The sequence below is a fragment of the Felis catus genome, chromosome A1 (assembly GCF_018350175.1).
Source record: "Felis catus isolate Fca126 chromosome A1, F.catus_Fca126_mat1.0, whole genome shotgun sequence".
Lineage (NCBI taxonomy): Eukaryota > Metazoa > Chordata > Mammalia > Carnivora > Felidae > Felis > Felis catus.
In genome coordinates, this window is record NC_058368.1 from 23,326,729 (window position 1) to 23,352,265 (window position 25,537).

General features: G+C 42.4%; 1 long non-coding RNA gene across 2 annotated transcripts in view; it reads right to left on the reverse strand.

Moving 5' to 3' along the window:
• LOC123384078 overlaps nt 1-18,615 on the reverse strand; it is a 58,772-nt gene extending 40,157 nt beyond the window's left edge. The window contains exons 1-2 of one of the 2 annotated variants that reach the window (XR_006594681.1): nt 18,217-18,615; nt 14,670-14,771 (exon numbers count right to left, since the gene is read on the reverse strand). This is a non-coding gene — a long non-coding RNA (uncharacterized LOC123384078). The remainder of the gene's footprint in view (nt 1-14,669; nt 14,772-18,216) is intronic. The other variant, XR_006594682.1, reaches the window with a different exon arrangement.
• Nucleotides 18,616-25,537: the final 6,922 nt, after the last annotated feature.

Here is a 25,537-nt window from a genome sequence, read left to right on the forward strand (position 1 = left end):
TATACTGTGACAATCCTACCTGTCCTTAGAGCTGACCTCAGATCAGATGTGCTCTACATGAAGCCTTCTGTAGCCTAAACCAGCCCCAGTGCTTTCTGATTTCCTCCTCTGTCCTTCCCCCTCATGGTAGCTTCTTTCTCACAGGATGGTTATGTGTGCCCACTCTTGTAGGGTTTGCACCTCACTACTCTGTATCTCTGTATTTCCCTGAGAATACCCAGCACAGTGTTTGTGACATAAGTGCTCCTCAAGTGATAACTAAAATCACATGAGAGGAGGGCAGCTGGGAGGAAGATAGTGTGATGATAGGAGATAATAGGCAATCAGCACTCTGTGAAAGGTAGAGAAGTAGAACTCTTCTACAATTTTATCTGGAAATATTTTTCAAACTGAGAGAAAAATTGTAACTACAGTACAAAGAACTCATGCATACCTCTCACCCCAATTTACCAATTGCTAATAATTTGCCACATTTGCTTTATCATTTTTCACTTTCTATATATTATTATTTTTGAACCATTTGAGAATACTTTGCAGAAGTCCTGTCACTTGCCCCTGAAGACATTAATGTATACCTACTAAGAATAAAGACATTTTCTTCAAAATAAATTTTTTTAAATGTTTATTTTTGAAGGAGAGAGAGAGAGAGAGAGAGAGAGAGAGAGAGAGAGAGAAGAGAGAGAAGAGAGAGAGTGGGGGAAGGGCAGAGAGAGGGAGACACAGAATCTGAAGCAGGCTCCAGGCTCCCAGCTGTCAGCACAGAGCCCGATGCGGGGCCCAAACTCACAAGCTGTGAGATCATGACCTCGGCCAAAGTCGGACGCTCAACTGACTGGGCCACCCAGGTGCCCCTGGAATAAAGACGTTTTCTTACACAGCTACAATACAATGATCAAAACCAGGAAATTTAATGTCAATACAAGATTGATCTATAACTTAAGTTTCTCCCCTTCTCCAATTGTCCCAATATCTATATGGTTTTTGTTTTTGTTTTGTGTTTTGGTGGCTCAGGATCCAAAGTAGGATCATTATGTTAAATTTAGTTTTCATGGCAGATAAAGTTTTAAGGACAAAAATAGCATTTTTTGCATCATGTTCTATTCAAATTCAAGATGCATGGTTTTGCTCATACCAGCAAATTATAACAAAAAAAGAATCCTATGCCCTCATCCGGGGAGGCTGTTTCCTGTTGCTTTTTATTTGAAGACCCATCGAAGTCTCTGCCAGGATCGAGTGCCCCCCACCTTGGTGAGGGGAAAGGCTTCCAGGGAGATGAGGTGACTGTGTCTGCTTGCCCTTGTCCACATTTGCCAGAGATGAGCAAGGAGGCGGACTCCTCTCAGACCCACCACGGCAGGGAACACTCGCTCAGAAGTGATTCTTGTGAAGCAATATTGTGGATGCTAATTATTAATCATATTTATTTTAAGATTCTAAATTAACGCAATTAACACAGCCATCCACGTTTAACAATTATCCACGTCTTAAAATTACAGAAACACCAAGTATTAGCCTTTTGCTTACAAACGTGTAAATACTAATTTTAGCATTCAATGAGTTGCATGGCAAATTTCTCCCACATTAGTGACTAGAGATGTTAAAGGAGAAGAGAGATCATCTGTTTTATCGCGTTGGTGTGCCTGAAATCGTGAACGTTTCAAAGCCCTGAGGTTCATGCTTGTTGTAAATTATTTCACTTGCAGGAAAGTAGCTGACCTTGCTTGGCTCCCACCTGCCGTCTTTTTGCAGGGAGACAGACTTTCTTTGTCAGAGAACTTTTACTATGATAGACCTGTCACCTGCCAGCTCTTCTTTCTGGAGTACCCACCCTCCCCTGGTTGGCTTTTCCCCTCCTCCATGCTGAGCACTCTTATTTCACCTGGCATTTGCCCCTCCATGCACCTCCAGCATTTGCTCAGGGTTATAGCAAGTAGTCCGCTGTGGTGTAAAGTCTCTATTTCTGCTCCTGGAAGTCATAAATGAATTTCACCTTTTCTTCTCCACACCCAAGAAGTTCTTGACAGATAGAGGGTGACCAAGGAATGAATGAATCCCTGACACGATCTCACACTGATCTAAGAATGCCTGAATACTCACCACTTAATTTTGGAAGCTGCCCGGGGCGCCTGGGTTGCTTAGTCGGTTAAGCGTCCCTCTTGGTTTCAGCTCAGGTCGTGATCTCGCGGTTTGTGAGTTTGAACCCCACATTGGGCTCCTCAATGACAGCTGGGAGGCTGCTTGGGATTCTTTCTCCCTCCCTATCTGCCCTTTCCCCTCTCACTCTGTCTCTCAAAACAGATAAAAAAAAAATTGAAAAAAATAAAAAATCTTAGAAGCTGCTAGTTCCACCTCTCTGTGCTTTCCTTCTCTCTGATGCCCTTTGCTTACTTTACTTTTCGCTGGGGTGAAATCGATCTTCAGCTTTGTTGCTGTTGAGAAGGCTTTCAGATTGCAAAGCCCATGTGGTGGTTTAGGAGGATTATTCCATTTGAGGTCTATTAGAAAGCAGAAACCTGGAGGGGTCTGTGAATTCGTCTTGTCACTTCTACTCTCTTTTTCTCATTTTCCTCATTCTCAAAGACCTCTGGGGACAGCAACTTTGTATGGCCCTGGATAGAAACTTTACAGCGGCAGAGTGACGAAGCCTGTGTGACAGTTTAGAAACATAAAAATGGGTGTTCTCAGATGACTCAGCGTAGAACACTTTTCCCAGCCTGCCAGGGCTGGGGCTAAAAAGAAGTCTAGGCACACCAGAATGATACCAGTGCCAACTTCTCTGTCTCACAGATCTGCTTCCTGGCCCCACAGTCCTTTCCTTTCACCTCGTTAATTCTGTGGGTCTGGCCTAACCCACACCACTGGCTCTTCCTATACTTGGCAACTTGTGCTATTAAGCTGGAGTCTCATACGTGTCCTGTTCCATTTTTGCTCTATCCCCCAGGCCCCTGGAATTCTATCCACATCTAATCTCAGCCTCTGAGTGCAAGCACCTGTATATTCTGTTACCACTGTAATGGCTGGCCTATAAGGGGTGGCTTAAAAAAGCCAGAGTTACCCATTTGCCATTAGAAGGTAGTCTTGGCATCTTCTATAATGATGCATCCTGTATCCTAGTAAGTAAATTCAGTAATGTGTCACCTACCCATTTTAAGTGCTAATAAAAGAAAAGAGTGCATCTCTCGTAACTATCACAGTGGTGGGAGTTGTAAGAAAAAAAAAAAAAAAAAGGCCAGATGCGTAGTGCTTTGTTTCTTAGTAACCACTATCTTCTTTGCTCTATATCTGTGTCTGGTGATGTTCCTGTCTTGCTGCTTGGTCAGGTCTATAGTTAGCACAGCACATGTGGGCCGCACAGGCAATTTGTGTCCTACGAGGTTTCAGTTTACAAAAATAGGCAAAACCTGACTTTTCACAGTCACTTCCTCTGTAATTAAAATGGCATATTTCTTAAGTTAGAAACAGATGAGTTCATGGTAAGGGGAGTAAGAGTCTTTTCAAAGAGACTGAATTTATACTCTTGAACCATTGCCATATATAATAAAAGGTTTACTATCACTTGAAAGTCAGTTTGAATGTTGGCTATAACGAGATAGTGCAAATTGGATAAATTATGCTTCAGGTTCTTATCTTTTGGAGAACATACTTTTTTTTTTTTTCCTTTGGTTGATCTTAGTGGAGTGAATGGAAGCATTTTGGCAGAAGTTTCTTTCTTTCTCTTTTTTAAATGTAGTTAGGAATATGCATAACTTCCTCTGGAATGGGTGGTGGGGAGAATCTTTTTTCCTTTTCAATTTTGTTTTGGACTTCAGGTACTATAGATCTAAAGCATTTAGCTTCCTATGCTTGATGCTTGCTTTGTTGAAAATTCTCAACGGGTTTCTGATTCTATTGTTGGGACCAATCTCGTCTCACTGTAACAATCTAGTTCTCACTCCCTTGGATGTTCCAGGAATGACAGCCTGTTTGAAGTTAATGAAGGAGTTAGTGCTTGTTAACACGCTGCTCACCTGGGACTAGTTTAGACTAGAACGGTGACTTCTATCTTCAATAAAAAGGATTGGTGACAAATTGCTTCTCTGAGTTGCCCAGATCCACCAGGGAGAAATAAGAAGTTGACAGAAAAACTTGAGGGGAAAGTCTGCTGCCTCCAGAGGGGAGGAGAAAAATCTCACTATTGGCAAAAACTCCTGCATCGTCTTTTGAAGTAATTGAAGTGAAAGGGACTTTTGCTCCAGTTACTCATCTAACGGCCTCAGTTTTCCACCTGGCATGTCAATTGAGGGCTTTAATGTAAATACCTGGTTTTAGTAATGATTGAAATAACTAAAGTGCAGGGAACCATGAAGATGATGTCTTTTGCTTTTGAGTGTATCTATTTAGCCTATATTCTTGGTCTACTGCACATACAACTTTGCACTAGGAAGTGATGGTCACAATTCTGTCATCAAAAAGCTGCAGCTTAACTAGGGATTCTGTGATGTGAATACGCTAGTGAGCCTTTCTGGGGCAAAACCGGGTGGTAGTTTCCAGATCATCTGCAGACTCTGATATTCTTCCATGTCAAGGGGAAGTCTCCTTTCCCTCCATGTGAAGATGAATGTGAGCTGCACAGGTGGTTTGCTTCTGCTGAATGGAATGTGGTGGGTGCGATGTCCTAGTGTAGGTCACGAAAGGACACGGCAGAGAAACGGAACTTAGCTTTGTTGGGATAGAAGTTCGGAATGTCAAACTCACATTGCATTCTTATTGAACAGATAAATCTTTTAATCTAGATGAATTTTGTGTAACCCAGGTGAGTCATGCTAGGCTATAAAAATTGGTCAGTCCAGACTTTGGGATTGGTGAGAATGGCAACTTATATTGGGCTTGATTAGGGTTCTACCTACCAAGTGATGTAAATGATGCCTACAAGATCGAGGCTGCATGCTGGTGTAAGTGGATGTGGCTTCTCAGTACCTCCTGTGTCCCTCATGGAGATATTTTGTCTAAAGTTCAGAGATCTCAGCAATGTTCAGTGAGGGAGGAATATATCAGGTCAGGGGAGCTCCTGGATTTATAATTCTTTGCTACACTACGGTTAAATAACTTAATTATATGATATATCTTAGCCTGGGTTCTCCAGAAAGCAAAGCTGGAGGCAAAGGCTTATGTGCTCTTAGGTTATCGATGAGTGCAATACCAACGAACACAGGTGAGAGACAAGGGGAGAAAGGGAATGAGAGAGCCATTTGATGTATCAGGTGTGATAATTGCTTGCTTTCAATGGAACCATCTTCCAAGATACCATGTAAATGACTGCTTCTTGGGATTGTCCATCAGGGGAGGATGGTGAAGAGTTTCTCTGCCCCCTCCATTTCCCAAGATCCAAGTTTTGCTTCATGGGACATTAATTCCTCCAGTACTTACAGGTTACATGTGTGTGGTGCAGGTGAGTCCCACAGTGTGTCATACAGTGAAGCCCTGTGGCAGGAAGTGAGGATGGGAGACACAGACATGAGAGGAAGTCTTGATGGATTGTAACCCCATTAAGTTGGTCACAGTCCATGAAGAATGGGCCACTGGCTGCAAGGTCAAAGATACTGGTGACTGGTGACAGGTGAGACCTAAGAGGATCAGTAAGAGGCTCAGTAAGAGAATCAGTAAGAGGATCAGTAAGCACAGTGCTTACAATCTATCACATCCCTCCTTGCATTCTTTGCTGGGTCATTGGACTCACTGAGATTCCAGAGTAGGAGTCCAGCGATAGACTCACACAGATTATTTTAAAAGAAAGCTTTGTCACCCACCTGTGTCAGAATCCTCTGAAGGGAGAGGACGCCTGTTAAAAAGACAGATTTCTAGGTCCCACCTCAGATACACTAATTCCAAATCTCTGGGACTGGGAACCAGGATTGGCCTATTTAACAATCAGCCCAGGCAATTCTTAAGCATATTAAACTTCAAGAACCACCAGGAAAACATAGGATATCAGATCCTATTAGAGTTAACTTTATTGAATCTTGCTCTACATGTTCAAAAACAGTATGTATCAGAGTAGACTCTGAAGTAATTTCCACATAAAGCAATTTATCTACCAGGCTCCATTTATTTCAAGAATCTGGACAGGCTATTACCATTTCAATCCATTGACTATATTTTACTTAAAATGAAAGTCCTGAAGCTGCTTTTGATACTTGAGCACATTTAACAACATTTATAATAGCTCTTATAAATACATGCTTTTGTCATCACCCATTATTTTTATGAATGTTCCTGGAACCATGAAGTTAGTTGAACAGGACCAGCTTTCTGTGGCCTCAGGGCTCCATTCCCTGGACATTGCCCAACAGGCCGAGGCTGTTCAGGGAGAAAACTGTTGTGCAGCTTCATTGGTTTGAACATAGGGTGCAAAGAGGCCTTGAATTAATTCCCCAGATTCCTAAATTTATGAGGATATATGGTCAGTGAGTTCACTTTTGTATTTTGCTTTTAATTTGGAGACTTATACCAACCCTCATACTGTCCTACATAGGGGGAAGTCGATTCCTTTAGGTAGTTTGTATATTTACAGAAAGGGTGACCTATAACTTCTCTCAGTGTCCCGTACCTGTGTTTGTAAGCCTCAGAATCAGTAATTTAAATGATTCATTTGATCTACTCTGGATTTCTTTTCCTGGAATTCAAACCCAGAGAGAACCTAGTGAAAGCCCACAGGAAAAGAAAGGGGGTAGTGTGCAGTGAACTTAATTGTAACTCATTTTGATTTCAATAGCTATAAATACTAAGTTAATTGTAATAACAGGTATATCTGTGATACAAATATAGTTTTAGAGTGAAAAGGTCAATAAGGAGAGGAATGTGTGTTTTAGAAGGCACGCAGGTAGAAATCACAGGGAAGAATGTTAATAGGCATGTTTGTTGAAGAACATTGCTCCGTGGGGGGAGCTACCCAGAGCCAGACCTAAGATCTCTGGTAGCACCATCGACTGCTAAGACATCCCAGAATCAAAGGGCACAATGGACAGCTGGCCCAGACCTTTCAATAAGACCTAAGTGAGTTATCTGGTCTTATCCAACATCAGGATTGCCCAGCAAGAGCAGTGCTAATCTAGTACAGACCCTATTCTTGTTCTTAGTAACAAGAACTCAGAAAAGAGGAACTTCTCTAAGGCAGTCCAAAAATCCACTGATTTTTGGCTAACTGTGGCTAATCAAGCCTACAGTTTGTTTACTAACATATAGTAATTTTGAATTAGGGCTGTGTGTGCGTGTGTACTGATGAAATTTTGTGTTTAGGAAACTCATGAAAAAGGAATTTTGTCACAGACTGTTTTCTAGGGGAGGTAACTGGAACAGGAGTGGACCTAGAAAGCAGAGCCTCAAGATCAATTTTAAAGTCGAATTGCCTGCCTATCTGTCTCAAAGCCATAGGAGCTCCATTGTTGGTGGTGAGTGGAGTGTTAATAACCCTGGCGTGCAACAGCATCCTGAATTGGATTTTTATTGCTATTGTGACAAATTACCGTAATTTTAGTGGCTTGAAACAACACAAATGTATTGATTACTTTTCTTAAAGCCTGGTAGGTTAGAAGTCCAACCTGGGTCTCAGTAGGCTAAAATCAAGGTGTCAGTAGGGTTACGTTACTTCTGGAGGGTCTGGGAGAGAATCGATTTCCTTGCTGTTTCCAGCTCCTAGAAGCTGCCTGCATTCCTTGGCTTGTGGACCCTTCCTCTGTTTCAAAGGCCAGCTATGCAGCATCTCCCTGACCCTTCTTCTAAGGTCACATCTCACATAGAGAGCTATCTAATCCAGATAGGAAAGGTTCTGTTTTTAAGGACGTGTGATCAGATTGGGTCCACCTGATATTCCAGGATAAACTTTCCATCTCAAAGTACTTAACTGTGATCACAGCTGCAAAATCTCTTTTGTTAATACATAAAGTAACATTTCATAGTTTCTGGGATTAGGATATAGACATTTGTGGGGGCATGATTCTGCCTAATACACATCTTGGTTACAGAAGTTTTCACTTGTGGTTTATTGAGAAGTGTAGTTGGAAGACCTATTGCTGATGCACTTGGATGTTATGGGAGAAAGAAGATTTATAAGGATTGTGGCATGGGGCCTCTTCTTTTGATGGCATTGGCAGCTTTGTAAACAGAGTCACAGACACATTTAAGCCATGTTCTGCTAGCCGGTGTAGCTACCATACAGACTGTGCTGAAAAATCAACGTCAGGGTTTAATTTTAAGGATGGTAGGAGTGTAAAGCTTTATATGCAACACTGCAACAGGTCTCCTATGTCAATGTTAGGACCCTGATAAGGAAAGATGGGGATTCTGAGGCAAGCAATAGGTAACATTAAACTTCAGTTGCTCTGGATCCTTATTTGGCAGAAGCATCTCCTTTGCCCTTTACAAAGGAACCCCACCCCCACCCCAGTGGCCTGGGTCCCATGCAAAGCCTCATGTGAAGTGGGTAACTTCTTTGCTCCCACCCTCCCTCGTTACCTAATTAGGCCAATAACCAGATTCAGGTCTCTGCTCAGCCTGAAGAGGGAAGTATGGGTCTGGCTTCAGGAAGAAATGGTCCTCACAAAGGAATCACAGAATCTGGCTAAAAGAACCTAGAGAAACTGGGGAAACACATGTGGGGGCACATCTTGAGAATGTTGGTTCTGTGAGGGGAGGAATGTAAGACTAGATAGGGGAGAGTTCATTGACAGAGAGGCGCCCAAACCCAGGACTCAGAGTTCCAAAGGACACCTGGTGCTTGTCTTCATAGCTTGCTGGAAGGGCTCCTGGAGACCTGAATTAGGCATTGGATTCTGGTAAATAATGTGGAGATACTATGGCTTCCTTAAATGAGAAAGTGGTCTCTTTGAGGTTTTGAGAATGGATGGACCATGTTTGACTTGAGAAGCTACTTTGTGACTGTGTCCCTCACTAAGCTTTATATCTCTGCTTATTTAAGTTTGAAGTGGTTTCTGGATTAGTGAACTTGAGGCATGGGACAAAACAGAGCTTCATTTAATTGCTGACTCATTTATTCAACACTCACTGAAAACCTTTTAAATGTCCACCGGTACGTAAAGGTGCCGATGACACAAAGAAGATCCTTTGCGTCAGGAGTAACTAATCTGGTATGGAAGACATATATCTAGGGAGAAAGATCATCTTCTACTCTCAAGGTCATGTCACTGTAAATCCTTTGGACATTTGTGTTATGGCATATGAATTCCAGTGTCATGGTCCTATAATTGCTGCTTTTCTGACACGACAAAATAATACAATCTTATGCTAGATGCAGAAATAAGCATGTACACTTGAATGAATTTAAATACTTTGTAGCTTTTGATTTGAAAAAAGACTCAAGAGGAAAAAAAAATAGAAATTTAGATACTTGTTTCTGAAATATATTTGTATAATTTCTCTATCTTTTGAGATTGTTATTTGAAGGCTACCGAATTGTTTTTCAGGAGTCTGAAAAAGCACACATCATTTCGGTGAATTTCTAATTTAAATAAATGTAAGCTTAGAGGGATATGCTTTAAGCAAAAATCTCATTAATTTTTCATATTCTCCATTGTGAAATTAACAAAAAGGCTTATGAATGAGGGGCAGAGGAAGAAAGATGAATTTCTGTCTTATTTCATCTGCCACTCAGACGTTATAATTTTTTAAGCAAGGAGAACCAGTTAGTTTTTGATCATTTAAATTCCCCATAGAATTAAAGATAGTTTTGCTGGTCCATCAACTTCATCATTTTTTCCTAATCTTTTGTGACTTGCAGTTCCGAGTTAGCACTGCTGTGATAGTTGAGTGAGATGATTAATCTGTAAAACATACTCGTTTTGATGCTTTTTATTCCAATTAAAATTTTAGAATATTATTAAAAAGATGAATGCCAACTAAATTGTTTTGGAACAATTCATGGAAACTATTATGGCAGATAAAGGGTGATCTATAAATATTTGCATGACTATTGCCGAAAAAGCAAATTTATAATATGGCAAAGCAGCCTTTCCTTTCCTAAACAATTTCATTCTATTCCGTTGCATGAGAGGAATGCTTGTTGATTGATGCCATGTAATTTAATAGAAAATGCTGCAGTGGGAGTGCTGAATTCTGGCATCTGTTCCTGGATGAGCTTTGGTTTTGTTTTGCAAGTAATATTAAGAACTTATTGCTTTTTTTCTATTGTAAAAATGGTATGTTGTATATTCGCAAAATATGAAGGTTATTTGTAATTCCACCACCAAGAAAAAAACAACTGTTAATATTTTAGGAATCTATTATTGTAGTCTTTATGTATGTGACCATTTTGTCAAGTGGATTTACCTCAGTAGGATACCATCAGGAAAAGGCATTATTTTTCCCCCCGGGCTTTCAAACTGTTACTTCTTCCTTCTCTTTGACAATATCACTGGCATTCTTCATGTTATTTTTATTTTTTTTAATTTTTTAAATTTTCTCTCTTTCTCTCATCACGTTGGCTGGGGAGGAAGCACTTATATCACCGAAATTGGCGAATGCTGCAAACCCAGGCCTTGCCCTGCCCCCTCTGCTCCCACAGTTGTTTCAGACCACCGGGTTTAAGCCATTCAGTGCGTGACATTCCCATAGTCCCAGGGGTTGGTTCAGAGGTTGCCTCATCAACGTAACCCTTAGAAAATTTACTAGAGTTCCAGGACGTAGGAAAACCCATTCTTTTTCTCTCTTTTCTCTCTCTCTCTCTTGCCCTTTCTCTCTCTCTCTCGTGGATGATGAAGAATATGGATATAAAGACTGAAATTCCTGGCATCATTGTGTCCTATTGTGAAGCTGTCTTGAAGTTCACACACGAGATAACCGTAAAGAGAAGTGCAGAGATACTGAGCTGGAGTCTTGAACAAATCATGCCTAAGAAATGTGCCAGCTTTGAGTTGTAAGTTATGTGAGCCAATAAGTCTTGTTCAATGTGTGAGCCAGTTTAAGTTGAGTTTTCTGTTTCTAGCTACTGAGAACATTCTAACTGGTGCACGAGTGATTTTTAGAGATGGTAGTTGGAGACTATGCTCATTTCCTCTTGCTGAACTGTCCCTCAGCTCAGTAGAATCACATGCTTTGTGGCATTCCAGAGTTATTTTATGGAAATGAAGACCCAATTTCAGAACAAATTCACAGACATTTGAAGCATATGAATTTTACATTAAGTTTCTGCAATAGTCTTTGAAATGCAAGCCTCAGGACGTGATGAATTCTTTGGCTCAGTTTGGAGGGGATTTGATGATGCTGAGGGATAATTAAGACTTTCAAGGTGATACAGAATCTCTGTAATGCTAAAAGTCAGTAATTAATTCTAGAACTATTATGAAAGTCATATAGCTAAAGTTTGGGTAACATTCTTTTCTGCCTAACTTTATGAAAATATATTTTTCATGCAAGTGTTCAAATACAAGTTAAATACAAATTGACATACCAGTTAAGAGCTGCTATCTATGAGGTAAATCCTGAGTCCAAATTTAGAAATGAGTATTGAAAATGTTATGGAACCTGGTCTGGATCAGCCGGCGGAAGAACCAAGCGGCACTTGGAGATCTTGGAAGGCAGGAGGTTTATTTCACACCAGCAGGCTCTGAGGAGATCATTCTCCAGAGGTCTGATCCCTGAACTTAAGCATGGGGGACAATTTATAGTCTGTTACTTCCACATTAGTGGCAATTTGGTGCACGCGGCAAGCGGAGCAGGAAGAAGAACTCAGCAGGAGAGTCTTTGGGCAGGAACTGGAATTCCCAGATCAGTCCCGTCGGCCATCTTATCACATAATTTTTCCCTATCAGATAGATCTCAACTGTTTTGAGACCAGTTTATTTTTGTTATTTCTCCTTGTTTCAGCAACTTGATCAATATTATGATGACCTTTGGACAAATAAAATTGATAAAGCCTTTGGTGTGTGTTGCTTTTGTATTCATGCTTTAATCCACCCATCACCATTGTTATTGATGAGGGAGCATGGGACAGGCTGGCACAACCTCCCCTCCTCCCCATGTGGAATACATGCGAAATTCCTTGGACACTCCTGGCTACCCAAGAACAAAGGAAAGGGGTTAAGTGCTTGCCATGGTGATGTGGGAAACTAAGGCAAATGAAAAACTAAATACCCTTACTGCCTACAGCCCACTGACAAGTAGGAGCTCAGCTGCCTCAATGATGACACTTTGCTAGGGACAAAAGAGTACCTTGGTGTAATATTGTCCCAACCTGCAGGATCCAGTAAATCTACCTCCTTTATCTCAACTGCCTTAGGATGTATGCTGGCAATCTTGCTCCAAGTTTATGGCCCCCCCATAGGCGTCTGAAGGGTCTCTTGACTGAAGTTTTATTCAACAGTAATAAATGGTCTTTCCCTAGCAACAGTAAGCCCCTCAGGGTCCTAGAAACCTTGCTTCCAAAATTCCTTGGAGATTTGCTGTATCCCTGACCCCCTCCCAACCTGAGAGTATATAATGAGTTACCCATCAAGACCCCATGAAGCTTTTCCTGCCCATGGGTCCTGTCCCCATACTTTAATAAAATCTCCTTTTGCACCAAAGATGTCTTCAAGAATTCTTTCTTGGCTGTCAGCTCTGGACCCCAAGAAACTCCCATCACCCCAGAACTTCATCAGTTATCATTAAAAAATTCTTGGAGCTGCAGATATATGGTTTTCTCATTAGGTGGCCTGTTCTTAAAAACTCTTGAATGTTCCTATATTAAAATATTTATTTGTGTATGTGTAGCTCAAATAATGCTTCTCTCTTACCTTTATTCGTTGGTCCCAGTTAATTTCTCTCTGAATACATCTAATACAGGAAATATTAAAGAGAGCTGTTGTGTCATCATTTCCTGGTCCTTCTAAGTTTCTTTTCCCAGGTAAAGTTTCCCAGTTTTTATCCCTTACTACTTTTATGACCTACATTTCAGTTTCACCCAACCGGGTGAGGTCATTCTTAAAAAGAATATCTTAATCATAAGAAGAGACTGAAGAAGCAGGCAATGATAGAATCATCGCTACTAAATTACTGGGCAAAGCTAATGAGATTCCCATAGTTAGAAATATTGTTTAGAAAGTTATAATAACCAAGTTGGTTGTTCATGGAATGATTTTTAAGAACTATTCTTCAGAAAGGAATAAAGAGCAGAGTTTTGCTATGTCACTTCTCATCATAATTTAAAACTTCGTTTTGTTCAAATTATTCTCAGAATTTGCATTTGTTTTCTAGTTGAAATTCCTAAATGGTGTTATCTGTTGATTTTCAAACACCTGTGTTACGAAAGACTTATCCTAAAACAAGGTCATTTGTTGAGTCAGAGTATTCTTCTAAAAAGGCTACCTCAAAGAGCAGTGTTTGTCATTCAAATTTTGCCCTTTCTTGGGTCAGAACCTTGATCACAGTGAGGAGCTCAGTTCCTGGCCTAAAAACCCTATGTGTGATATTTTTCAGGCTAGACTACAGGCAATTACAAAGGCTTTATCTAGGAGGCTTTGGGAAGGAAAATTACCCTTTGTGATGTTTAATTTTGTGTGTCAACCCGACTGGACCATGGGCTGCCCAGAGATATCAGATTAAACATTATTTCTAGATACATCAGCAAAGATGGTTCTGGGAGAAATTAGCATTTGAATTGGTAGAGTGAGTAAAGCAGATGGCCCTCCCCATGTGGGCGGGCAACATCCAATCCCTTGAGGGTGTGACTAAAACTTGGAGGCAGAAGAAGGTTGAATTCTCTCTCTGCTTGATTGGTTGGATTTTCACATCAATCCTTCCCTGCCTTGGGCTCCTGGTTGGACTGGGATCTACTCCATGGGTTCTCCAGCTCTCAGACCTTCAACTTACACCACTGGCCTACCTAGGACTCTAGCTTGCATACAGCAGACAGTGGGACTTTTCAGCCTTCAAAATCACATGAGCCAGTACCTTAAAATAAATCTCTTTATGTAAATATGTATAAACACATTTTTTTTTTTTTGCTATGCATTTCTGTGTAGTGAACACATCCATTTTGTTCTGTTTCCCTGGAGAATCCCGACTGATATACCCTTCCCACATAGACTTGATGTACAGCCAGTGCACTGCAGTCTGTGAGGGGAGTTACGGTCAGGACTCAGGGCCTCTTGGCCAGCCATGCTGTTACGCAGGCCTGCATTCCTAGGCCAGGACTTGCATTTGGAGGTCTTCTAATCGGGAAACCTTGAAGATACTGTCCTCTGCACTCAGATTCAATACCCTGTTCTTTTCAACTTCCAGCCCTCCCCTCTCCTGTGAACTCCAGGTCCATTAAAACTGCAGAAGACTTTTGTTCTGGGCTCCCCAGGCAGTGAGATGCCCCACCCCCACCCCCACCCCCCATCTGTGCTGATTCGCCTGTCTCTCCAACTAGAGCACTGTTCTGTGGGGGAGAATGGAATGGGAGAGTTGGCTGCTTCCTGCAGGTTAGCCTCTTGCTTTTGCTATCACAGTGAGTGATTAAAGGCTTCACTCTTATTTCATTTTGGCCTGTTGTTTTTAATTTGCTACTCAAACAGCTCAGCTCTCCCCCGCTCTCCTCCTGCTCAGCAGAGACAGCTTCCGACAACGTGGTTCACATCAGCAAAAGCATTTACCATAAAATTGGATATATCTCAGGTAATATTAATTAAAAAAGCCAACACTTGTCGAACACTTACAGCATACCAGACACGATGCCAAGCCCTTTATGGATGCGATTGATTGCGGTGTTACTCTAAGTGTGGTCCTCAGACTGGTGATGATTGATAAAAGCTTGTAACCTGTTTAACATGAGGGAAGTGAGAATTGGATATTTGTGTTTAGCAGTTTGCATTTGTCATTGCTATATGGTGGCTATTTTTATTGTGTTTTTAAGAGTATTAGTTCACATCAGATTGAAAATTTTAGAAATATGTTCTTTCACCCAGGATGGATGGAGAAGTATTGTGCTATCTCACTTAATCCTTATAGTGATCTTTAAAAAAATGTTTTTTAAATGTTTATTTACTTTTGAGAGAGAGAGAGAGACAGAGCATGAGCAGGGGAGGGGCAGAGAGAGATAGGAAGACACAGAAACTGAAACGGGCTCCAAGCTCTGAGCTGTCAGCACAGAGCCTGATGTGGGGCTCGGGATCATCCAGATCATGACCTAGGCCGAAGTCGGACTGTTAATCAACTGAGCCACCCAGGGTGCCCCTATAATGACCTTTTGAAGTAGATGTTACTATTACCCTTTATTTACTGATGAGTAATCCAAGCACAGAGTGGTTAAGTAATTTGCTCAGAATCATAAATGTATGCTAAGTGTGGCAATGCTGAGAGTGTGTCAAGACAGTTTAGTACACAGCTGCTGGGCTGAACTCTTATGCTAGGGCTAGGTTCACCTCTTTTGATCATTAATATCTTGTGCCACCATATTTGTGGTCTAACAAGGGCCCCCATGAGCCATTTGGATAGAATATCTGCAATTGTGTTTGTCCCGGCAAATTCAGAGTATACCTCTGCCGTAGACACATCACCTTCGTCACACGATGAGATGATGCTCTAGGCTGTCTGGATAAAGAGAAGGTCTGAGTCGTCACAGAAAACCTGTCATGTGGTCAAATATTTCCTTGTGTTGGGTATAGTAGTTTCCGAAATTCAATTCTTGTTGGAATCGATGCTCACCCAAAGCAATTTGCATATCTGTGGCACCAATTTCCAGATACGTAATTCCATTTATTTGCTGCTCTGGGATTCTGCCTTGGCATCACCACAGCTCTGTATGTTTCCTGTAGGCATCTCAGGCATGGAAATAAATCTGTGTGAATCCAAGTACTTCCTAACCCTGATGAGGCATAAATGACTGCATGTGAAGAGCTAAGCTGGGTCAAATCCTTCTCTCATTATCTTATTTGTGATTCCTTGGGCAGAAAGGTAGATTGGGGGGAAAAACCCCAAAGCTTCATGAGAAATCCTTGGTATGGAGACGAGGGATGATTCCAATACATTTCTTTGGTGGAAGAGTAAGAAACGGAGGTCATTGGAGGTAACTCACAGAAAAGGCAGTAATGGTTTTAAGGGGGGTGACTCTGGGAAGGAGGCTTTGGCTTGGGGAGGGGAAGTATGAAATTCCTGCTTTTTACTATTCAGGTGATCCCTGATTTATGATGCTTTGACTTAGTTTTTTTTTTTTTTTTTTTTTTTTTTTTTAATATTTATTTATTTTTGAGAGAAAGAGAGCATGAGCTCCGGAGGGGCAGGGAGAGACAGACAGGGACTGAGTCTCTGAAGTGGCCTCTGTGCCGACAGCAGAGAGCCTGATGCGGGGCTCAGACTCACAGACCATGAAACCATGGCCTGAGCCAAAGTTGGATGCTTAACCGACTGAGACACCCAGGGGCCCTTAGACTTAGGCTTTTGTTTAGGCCTGGATTTTTGACTTAACAATGGGACAAAAGTGATATGCATTGAGTAGAGGTTATACTTCGAATTTTGAATTTTGATATTTTCTTGGGCCAGCACTACGCCGAGCGATCCTGTCTTGTGATGCTGGGCAGCGGCAGCTCCCAGACAGGCCTGCCATCACCAGGGTGAACCACTGATACAAGCGTTCTGCACCCAGGCAATGATTCTGTTTGCCCCTTTCAGTACTCAATCAGTGCCATGAGATATTCAATACTTTATTACAACATGGGCTTTGTGTCAGATGATTTTGCCCAATTGTGGGCAATGTTCTGAGCATGTTGAAGTTTGGCTAGGCTAAGCTGTGATGTTTGGTAGGTTACGTGCATAAATGCATTTTCAATTTATGACAGTTTCCATTTACAATGGGTTTATCAGGTTATAACCCATTGTAAGTCCAGGAAGATCTGGACACTCTTCTCTACTTAAGTTTTTTTAAAATACATGTATGTGTTCCTTTGAGCAGTTAAAGACCTATCCCAGCCCAGGTTTTGTGTCCCATTCCCTTCGGCCAACTCTTGAATTTGGCTGCAACTCAGCGGAATTTACTGCAAGTTCTTACTTGCTTCTGCTAAAGGCATCTTGCTCCAAGCTTAGCTTTTCTTTTCTTTTTTTCTTTCTACTGCGGAGGTCTTTAAAATTGTCAGAGCCCTCTTGGTCCATGCATAGGAGCAACTAGAAAGTAAAGATGCATACAGACCCCTAGGACAGTCTTTGAAGGAAGAGGTTTGGGGTCTGTGGCTCCAACTTCAGCCTCCCACTCTGTAGGATGGTAATTCTGGGAGGATCTGAACACTTGTCAGAGGTTCCCAACAAAACAGAGCTCCCATTGCCTTCAGAGGCAGGCTAGATAACATACTCTTAGCTTGAATTTTTCACTTTGTCATAATCTGTCTCCCCACCACCATCCCCATCCCATTTCTGCTTCCTGGGATTGCCTCCCAAATAAACTACCCACAGCGAGTCCTTGTTTCAGGCTCTGCTGTTAGTAGAAACCTCGCTATGATAGGCCCTCAGGTGAAAACTAGGACTCCTGAAATGAAATTTGTACTCAGGTTTCTGGACCCTGCTTTCCACAGTGCAGCTGGGTCACTTGTGAGCCCTGGGAGCTGCAGCTGTGGGGGCAGTCACGCCCGAATGTAGACTGCAGAATGATCCCACTCTGAGCAATCCATCAAACCATTACAGAAATGTACCATGGGGAAGGTTCATGGCTGAGGGAGGGGGCCAGCGATGCCATAAGGGAGACTGTAAATGACTTTCTGGGCAGCCAAAGAAATGTCATAGAGGAAAGAAGGGAGATAGAAGTGAGAAGAGATAAGAAGTTGGCATCACACAGAGAAATGGAAATGCTGTCTCTCTCTTTTCTCCTGTCAGGAAGGCTAAGAGGTGTGAGCTGCAGATTGCAAAATAATTCAGGGAGCCAAGGACACTGCCAACTTGATTTAGATGTTGGAACTGTCTCTTGATTTTTGGAAGCCTGGGGAAGATGACCGAATAGAAACACCACTTGCTTCTGCCATGTAGGTGTGCTGAAGAATATCTACCGCCTGGAATTTTGGCAGGTCTGAGAATTCTGCAACTGGGGTGACTGCTGGGTTTCTAGCTTCCAGTTTGGTTCTTACCTGGCTGTGAACGGCCGCTGGCTTCCATTCGCCCTTGCAATACTGCGCCCACCCTCTTTTCTGTAAGCCGCCTTGGTTCTTGTTATTTACATCCAAAGTTCCTGGCTGTTTTGTCGCCCCTCCCCACCAGACCCGAGTGTACCCGGGAATCGCCTACCTCATTCATCCACTCTCCTTTGGTCCCATACATGGGGCTTGGGGGTGTTCCCTTCCTCAGTCTGATCCTTTTGACTGAAGCTTTCTCTCTCTTTGTTTACCAGCTGATTACATTTTCTTGTTTGTTGCCGTCCACTTTCTCTTACCCCTCAGTACATCTAATAGACCTTCTTGTGTGATGTCATCAGTTAAGTAGAGCAACAGTAGTAGTCCCCCAGCTTGTAGATGCCAAAACCACCACTAGGAGGTAAGTTGTGATTCATTTCCAATAACTTAAGTGCCCACCTTAGAGGGCAGGGCGATTACTATGAAATTCCTAAGACCTTCTTGGCGTGTGGGTATCCACAGCCAGTGCGGGGCACTGCAGCACCCCAGTGAGACCCACTTCTCCCCACCTGCGCCTGGCTTTCTTGATGAATGGAGACGTGATTGGAGAGCTCTTTGGCTTGGGGCTTTCAGGGTCTCATAGATGTATCTCCAAAAGCAGGGTCTCTGAAACCACTTGTTTTCTTGGGCTAGATTTCAGTAAGTATCAAGAGTTGAAACAAATTCTGCCATTTTTATCACTTAAAAGGCAAATAACCTGCTCATATTTCTGAATTCTGTTCTAAACCTCTGACCCCTGAAGCAGGAATGCATGTTTATGCCTTATAACAAAAACTGATAATGCCCCAAATGGATGTAGACTCTTTTTTCTCTCTCTCTTTAAAGTTTATTTATTTGAGAGAGAGAGAGAGTGGGTGAGGAGCAGAGAGAGAGGGAGAGAGAATCCCAAGCAGGCTCTGTGCTGTCAGTGTAGAGCCCAATGCGGGCCTTGAACTCATCAACCCATGAGATCATGACCTAAGCTGAGACCAAGAGCTGGATGCCTAACTGACTGAGCCACCCAGGCACCCCACTTTTTTCTCTTAATTCTTAAATTTTAAAATAAAAGAAATAACTGCTGGTATATGAAAAATTAGAGGAGTACTAGAAAGAAGGGGCATTCTGTAATTGTTAAAAAGATGCTGGGGTGCCTGCGTGGCTCAGTTGGTTAGGCATCCAATTCTTGATTTCAGCTCAGGCCCTGTTCTCACATCACAGTCCCCGAGTTTGAGCCCCACATTGGGCTCTGTGCTGATAGTGCAGAGCCTGCTTGGGAATCTCTCTATCCCTCTTTCTCTGCCCCTCCTCTGCTCTCTCTCAAAAAAAAAAAAAAAAAAAAAAAAACCAAACCAAATCAAACAAAACAAAAAAAACCCTAAAAAATAACAACAACAACAAAAAAGGTGCCGGGCCAAACTGCCTGAGTCAGGATCTTGTTATGACCTTGGGCTTTCTGAGGCTACTGATCCTTATCTGAAATGCAGATGATTAATAGTACCTATGTCAGAGGCGGTCATGAGGATTAAATGAGTTAGTGTTTATAAAGAGCTTAAAACAGAGCCTGGAACATTTTAAGCCACATATAAAAAATTTATTGTGTGAAATGAGATATTTTCTACATTTTGTCTGTCTATATGAGCATAAAAACAAATTACTTTTCTGTTTATATAAGTAGGTTTATTTTTTTATTATTTTCAATGTTTATTTTTGAGAAAGTGCAAGTGGGGGGGGCAGAGAGAGAGGGTGACAGAGCATCTGAAGTGGGCTCTGCTGGATGTGGGTCTCGAGCTCACAAACCATGAGATCATGACCTGAGCTGAAGTCGGACACTGAACCAACTGTCACCCAGGCGCCCCTGTATGTCGGTTTATAATACGTAAATGGACTGTTTCCTTCCCCCTTAACAGTGTGTTTTGGATATCTTCATCATCACTATTTAGAGATATACCTCATTCCTTTTAAAGAATGCATATATGCCATTGTATGGATGTTTGGAGTTATGTCGTTCCTACTGTTTCTGTTGTAAACCATGCTGTAATGGATGTGTGACTTTATTTCTGCACACTTAAGCAAGTGAGTTCATAGAAGTAAAACCAATTTTACTTTTATTTTACTAGGTAGATATGGACAAATTACCCTCCAGAAAGGTATACCAATTTATACTTGGTTTGGACACTTTTTTATTTAGATTTGATGACTAAACACCGATTCTTGGCTGATGGGGATAAATTAGGAATACAGAGAAATGTATCTGTGGCAACGTTGGGCAAAATGGCGGTACCTGGACTGAGATAAACTTAGGTCTTGGGTTTTTAAATAGCAGGTTCCCTTAGGCCTGAACTCTGTTTTAGGGGTACACAGACAGTACTAGAACTGATGGCACCTACCTCTTAGCTCAGAAAAACTCCAGATTCATCAGTGTGCTCACAACGATGGACACACAGAGCACTGCCTTGGTCTACATATGTCAAGCATCCACCACTAATAGACAAGCCCGTGTATCAAATATGGAGAAAGTAAATTTCTTTATAATTACTCTAACTGCAAAAGGAGATTATCAAATGTGCTAAAAGGAAATAGATGCAGGATCTTCTAGAATACAGGGTGTTGGAGAAGGAAGGCAGGAGGATCGCAGGGTGAGGAGCTTACTGGCCTCTGACCTCTGGCACTGGCTGGGTGCTCACTTTTTAGCTAAAGATCGTATCTTCCTCTCTCTTCAGACTTCCTCTGTGCTTTTTTCATGATGCCAGTGAATTTTCTCTGCCATCTCACAAGGCTTAAAGACAGAGCTTGGGCTATTCATCATATAGGAAAGCAAGCTTTACTGCAGTGAAATTCCTGAATCAGGGAAAATTCATTTAATTGGAATGATAAATCTTTATTACTCATTTATTTAATCCCCAAAAGGCATGAATTAGGTTAAAATATTGGAATACTGAAAAAATACAAAGAAGAGAGCCAATTTTAGCCATAATCACTCATAAATTACAGTATGTACATTATACAATAACTTATACATTATATTCAATTAAAAGTGAAAAGCACACTCTGACCACATTTTCTCCCTTCCACTCCAGCCGCTAATAGTTTAAGGTACTTCTTGGTTTTGTTTTGTTTTGTTTTTTTTTTTTTTTTTTTTTTTGAGAGAGCGAGTGAGCGTGGGGGAGGGGCAGAGAGCGAGGGAGACACAGATTCCAAAGCAGGCTCCAGGCTGTCAACGCAGAGCCTGATGTAGAGCTTGAACTCATGAGACATGAGATCATGACCTGAGCTAAAGTCGGACGCTCAACCCACTGAGCCACCCAGGCATCCCCTTCTTGGAACTTTTAGTCTTTAAAATACTTCATATTAAAGACAGAAAAATATAAGCTCTGTATGTTTTCCCACTGAACAGCCAGGAGGCCATCTAATGTTTCAGCACCTTGGAGAGATAAAGGAGGGGAGGAGTTGGGGCTGGGGGGAAGGGAGCTGGACAGGGGGGCTGAGGAGTAGGCAAGTGGGATAGGAGAGGTCAGGAATGCCCAGGGACCCAGGCGCTGCTCTGCTTCCTCTTCTGTGGTGACTGACCAGAGTCAGAGAACATCACGTTCATCTAGTCCTGCCTCCCTGTTTACAGAGGTGTTTTTCCAGCCCTTAGCTCTTGAAGCTTCCTAGAGAAGAAAATTCTGTCACTATCAAAAAGATAATGAAAATGGTAATAGTAACCACAGCAATAATTTCTTGACCATCTGCTCCATGCCACATATTGAAAATACATGATCTCTTTTAATTTCTGTGCAAATCCCATTGTTATCTCCATTTGCAGATGGGGAACTGAGGTCAGGAAGTGAAGCACGACTAAGTTATACAGTGAACCAATGGAGTTTACACTTGTAGCCCCCACAGTTGGACTGTGCCGCCTGCTGTCTGATAATCCTGCAGACGAGCTGGGCTACCTTTGATTATTCTGTAGAGAAGGATTTCCTAATGCTATCCTGGATACCGTGGGGAAACAGCATTCCATATCTTCAGAAACCCACCCAGCTTTTATCAGGAAAGTTTCCTATGTGACCTTTCCTCCCCATAAGTGATTTCTAGGAGGTGGCAATAGTTCTTACCCATACTTAGACTGGTGGGCTTTGTAGACTCTGTGGCTTAAAAATAATGGGCCAGGAAAATTTCCAAAATGATGCTCAGGGACAAAGAAGTACCAGACAGAAAGCAGAGCCATTAAAAACAAGAAGTTAATGGATGACTCAGAAGGGGCAACGTTACTGCCCGGTGACTTAAAATTTGGCATCTAGGAAGCTAAAATAAAAGGTTTGGGCAATCAGGAAGTAATAAAATACATTACTGGTAATTTTTGGCATTGATGAACACAGCTGGGCCAGCTTGGGGAAAATGCCAACAATGAACCAACAAATCTAAATGGCTGGCTCAGGGAGGTCGGGAGGATAGGTTTGGAATCTGAGTCTTGGTTGAGTGCAAAGTCGGGGAAGGTAGAGCTCTCTGCAGACTCTCTGTGGATCAATGGGGAGGACTTAATTCAGCTTGTAGGTGGGGCCAGCGGGCTGATGGGGTGGTAAGAAATGACGCTCAGATGGCAGCGTGCTGGGACAGTGTCTGTCTCTGTAAGGCTCTGTGGGGCCGTGTTCCCTTCCCTTTGCAGACTACCGCCTCCGACACTTGCTGCCACTGCCCAGCACTGGATCTGTGGGCAGCCCAGAGGCCGATGTGTGGGGCCAATGTGAAAGGCATAGCTGTTCACTGGGCTGATGGACTTACAGGCATGCTGCTCAGGAGGAAATAATTCCCAAGAGATCTGAGAAGTCACACTGATTAAGGGGAACAGGGACATACTATTGGCTCAGAGTACTGTGTCCTAGACACTGTGCCTGGACCTTCACACAAATTATTCTGTTTAAGCCTCTCAACGAACAGAAGGTAGAGGTAAACTTATCTGAGCAGGGTTAAACCTGCAAAGAAGTTGTAAGATGGACAGAGGGAAGGAAGCACTGAGCTCTCCCTGACATTGGGGACAGGGGCTGGAGGAGGGACCTTGGGATGATCCATGGCCTCGGTCGTCTCCATCACATCCCAGGTGGTGCCTCAGACTTCAGGCTTGTAGCACAGAGAATAGATATGAGAGCCGGCGGAGGTAAATGGAGAGGTCGTCTAGCTGCACGTAGAATGGTGTGAGAGTCATTGCTGCAAGTGGGAGTCAGTACTGTGAAGACATGGGCGCTACTACTCACTCACCCCTCTGTGCCTCAACTTGCTCATCTATAAAATGTGGCTCATAATTGGATTCATGTATAAGGTCATCGTGAGGCTTAAAATGAATTAATACATTTTAAACACTTGAAGAGTGCCTGGAGTGTAATAAGCCTGGTGAGTGTTAATTATCAGTGGTGATTATTACCAAAAAGAGACTAAAAAGGCCACTGGTAATTAAAATAGCTAACACTTACTGATTGAGCACTTACTATGTGTTGAGTCTCTTGCTAATCACTTTACCTGCATTGCCACCTTTAATGTCCTCACTACTACTCAGCAGATGGTGAGCATGCCCATGTTACAGAGGGGAGGACTGAGACTTCAGGAGTTAAGTCCATTGCCTGAGGCCACACACCCTGTGCAAATGGCAGAGTGGGGTCTGTGCTTGTGAGGGAATATAAAGAAGGCAGCCTGTGGATGTGTGAGGAACCATCTTTATCTTCACTACTCGTATATTTGGAAGGGGAACAGGCGGGGACACAAGTGTTGGGTTCCAACTATTCAGAGGAGCATGAATAATTTTGTTCCTTTTACGTCTCCTCATTTGCCATTGCTTTCTGTTGGATGATAATGTCCCTTCTGTGCTCTCTAGTGATTCTCAGACATTAGAGCCCCCTGGGGAGCTCCTCTAATACTCCCAGGCTCACTACAGACCAATTATGTGGAAATTATGGGGGTGGGATCAGGCACCAGTACTTTTAAAATCTCCCCAGGTGCTGCAAATGAGCATCATTACCCTAAAGTTTACCAATCTTAGAAGCCTCTTTGAACCACCTAGGAATTTTTAAAGCAATACCTAGGCCCTCCTATCCCTGAGACTAAGTCACTTGTTTCTGGATTGGGGCTCAGGCACTGTGTCATATGAAATATCCCCAGGTGATGTGAATATGCTCCCAGAGAGAAGAACCATTGTCTTAATTGAGAATTTGGGTAGCAACCCAGGAGAAAATACATGTCATTTTTAGGAAAAAAAAAAAAACAGAGAGAGAGAGAAAGGTAAAATTGAATTCATACTTATATATCAGTGGTTTATATATTTGCAATTTTTATCTTGATGTTACATTCTACATAATTCTTGTGGTAAAGCTCAATGAAGAATCCAACATATTGAGATTTGTTGGAATGAAAAAGATCATAAATAATGACATTTCCATAAGATATATAAGGGGATTTTTGAGGGGCTATTGTAAGAGCTATTGGGGCATGTGCACAATGATAGAGAAACAAGAAAGCACTGAAGAAACAAGATCCCTCTCTTGTTCTGTGCTCATGGTCACATGCCATGTAGCTTTTATAACATTGATAGCAGCTGCCATTCCTGTCACATCGTCCTAACCTAGCCTCTTTGAGTCTGTTGAAGAGTCTCTGTGGTCATCTTGGGGTTGGAGATACAATGACAGATTCCAGGCATGGTAGTGAGGGTGGAACAGAGCCCATACTATAAGGTGAGAAGCAAGTTGGGGCCTGGGGCTGAGGTCATCTTCACTGGGGGAAGTGAGAGCCTCCTTCTGTCTTCCCATGACTGGTACCTAGCCTGACTGTCAGGTCAGTTATGAACTGGGCACTGAGCACTCAGTATTCACTCTCCCTCTCCTTTCACCCACCTAGAGTATCCTGTTGCCCAAATCCTGCCCTGGGAGGTGGCATGGTGTCAGTAGAGGTCAAGTCCTAAGCCCAGTATGCTTGCCATGTGACCTTGGGTAAACCCCTTCCTTTGCTGAACTTCAGTTCTCCCATTTGTAAAATGGGCCAATAGCTTCTATTTCAAAGACTGTATTTAGGATTAGAAGAAAGGCATTTAAAGTGGCCCCTAGTAGGTGCTTTTTTTTTTAAATGTTTATTTCTGAGAAACAGAGCGAGAGCAGGGGAGGGGCAGAGAGAGAGGGAGACACAGAATCCAAAGCAGATTCCAGACTCTGAGCTGTCAGCACAGAGCCCGACCTGGGGCTTGAACTCACAGACCATGAGATCATGACCTGAGCTGAAGTCGGACGCTTAACCGACTAAGCCACCCATATGCCCCTGTAGTAGGTGTTTAGTAAGTTTTATTTGCTGGAGATGGGTGTTCAGGGAGAAAGGCTTTATGGGTCACACAGGTCTGAATGCTGGTAATTGTTGAAACCTGGCCAGTCGGGGGAGAAAAGTGTTAAGCTGGAAACTGGGCCCCACTATTGACTTGTACATCTCTCTGTCAAGTGGGC